We start from the raw sequence: 2,660 nt of genomic DNA on the forward strand, positions 1-2,660 counted from the left end.
GCCTCCATGGAAGCAATGGAGAAGAGAATGACAGAGGCAATACAAGCCATGGGGGAGCAGATAGAAAAAACATTGGGGGACCAACTGGAGAAGCAAACTCAGATTCATCTGAAACATCTAGAAGAAGTCCAAGAGAAGAACATAACAGCATTGAAGGAATTGGTTACTACAGAAATAACTTCAATCAAGCAAGAAATGGAAGGAGTTAAGAAGGATGTTCAAGCAAATGCAACCAAGACTACAGAGACAGAGGAGAAGATACAAAAAATAGAAGAGAAACAAGATTCTTTGACTCAACAAATTACAAGATCAGAGACAATGATGGAGTTCAGAAGGATGCAGACTCATCTGAGATTCAGAGGCATTAAGGAAACAGAGAATGAGAACTTAAAAGAAAAAATGATGGAAGTGATAACGGCTTTTCTGGGCGAGGAGGAAGGGTCAATGGACTCAGACTTTGATTTGATTTATAGAGTGAACTCCAGAATTGCAGAAAAGAAGAATTTACCAAGGGATGTAATTGTACAATTTGTAACAAGATCAATAACAGAGGAGATATTCAAGAAGCAATTCAACGTCCCTTTTGTAATAGAGGGAAACAAAATTATGGTGATGAGAGAACTCCCAAGAACAATACTGCAAGACAGGAAAAGGTATAAATCCTTGGCGGACAAACTCAGAGCTTTGAGCATCAGATATAGATGGGAGATTCCACAAGGTTTATCCTTTACGTATCAAGGTGGGAGGATTCAGATCAGATCGATGATGGACTTTTATAAATTTAAGGCGGACAATGCGGACGTCTTTGGAGAACTTTAAAATAAAACGCATAATGGAGTACAAATTGTTGTCATGGAATGTTAATGGATTAAATTCACCAAACAAGAGGAAAAGAATCAATCATTGGATACAGAAACAGAAATGCAACGTGATATGCTTGCAAGAAACACATATTAGAAAACAGGATATAAAATATTTAAAGAATGCTTTATTTGGAATTGAATTTTGTTCTGCGGCCTCAAACAAGAAAAAAGGAGTTGTGACATATGTGAAGAAGGAGTTACAACCTACAGAAATTTTTAAGGACATAGATGGCAGATACGTGGGTGTGGAATTAATGATTCAGCAGAAAAAAACATTGTTGATCAACGTGTACGCACCCAATGGAGCAAAGGAAAAATTTTTTAAGGATATAACTGACCAATTACAACAATTGACTTATGAGCAAGTTATTATGGCCGGAGACTTTAATGGGACAATAGATCGTCTAGACAGAAAACCACAAAAGGACAACGAATTCAGCGGAAAATTGCCAAAGAATTTTTTTGAATTAGTTAAGCAAGAAAAATTAGAAGATGTTTGGAGGAAATGGAACCCGATGCAGAAAGACTTTACTTTTTATTCCAATAGACATTGCTCTTTTTCCAGAATTGATATGATTTGGATGTCTGAAGAATTATCAATGAAAACACATAAGACTGAAATTTTGCCAAGATGTAATTCAGATCACAATCCGGTGGTATGGAGTTCCACAGAAAGGAAAAAACCCTTTCTGTGGAGGATTAATGAAGACTTGTTGGATAAGAAAACGGTAATTGAGATGTTAAAGGAAGAAACGAAACAATTCTTTCAACAAAATTTAAATAAAGAAACACCGATACAGATTGTATGGGATGCTTATAAAGCGGTGATGAGAGGAATTCTCATCTCGCAAAACGTGAAGCAAAAAAAGGAAAAACTTCAAAAACAAACAGAAGTGTTAGAAAAAATTGCTCAGAAAGAAAAGGAATTAAAAAAGAAGCCTGGAAAAAAGCAAATTATTAAAGAATTAAAGTTGCTGAAGGAACAACTGAATGAGACTTGGAATCAGGAAATGTATTGGAATTTAAAGAAGTTACAACAGAAATCTTTTGAAGGGGCGAACAAACCGGGAAAATACTTAGCTTGGCAACTTAAGGCTAGAAGAGAGAGAAGAATGATAACCAAAATAATAGAAGATGGAAAAGAGTTCGTTGATCCTAATGGAATAAAGAGATGTTTCTTCAAGTATTATGCTAAACTATTCCAAACAACTAGAGTTGATCTTGAGAAGATTAAAACATATTTAAAGGAGATTCCACTACCAAAAATAAGTAAGGAATACAAAGATTTATTAAATGGTCCAATTCAAAAAGAAGAAGTGATGAAGGCAATAGAAGAGACAAAGTTGGGGAAGGCGCCTGGGCCGGACGGATTTACAGCGAAATTCTACAAAAAGATGAAAGAAGAAATTTCCCCGGTCCTGGAAGCTTTAACCAACGAAATAAGAGAAAACAAAAAGGTGCCGGACTCATGGAAAGAAGCAATTATTTCTTTGATTCCAAAGGAAGGACAAGATTCAACAAATGTAAAGAACTACAGGCCAATATCTCTTTTGAACAACGATTATAAAATCTTTGCAAAAATTATTGCAGAAAGGGTGAAAAACTATTTACAAACGGTAATTTCTGAAGATCAAGCGGGCTTTTTACCCAAAAGGCAGATTAGAGACAATGTAAGAATAGTAATGGACGCAATTGAATATTATGAAAAGCACCCAGAAAAAGAAGTAGCTTTTCTGTTTGTTGATGCAGAAAAAGCTTTTGACAATCTTAATTGGAATTTTATGCACCAGATGATGG

The sequence above is a fragment of the Gekko japonicus genome, unplaced genomic scaffold (genome assembly GCF_001447785.1).
Source record: "Gekko japonicus isolate JY-2015 unplaced genomic scaffold, Gekko_japonicus_V1.1 scaffold1295, whole genome shotgun sequence".
Lineage (NCBI taxonomy): Eukaryota > Metazoa > Chordata > Lepidosauria > Squamata > Gekkonidae > Gekko > Gekko japonicus.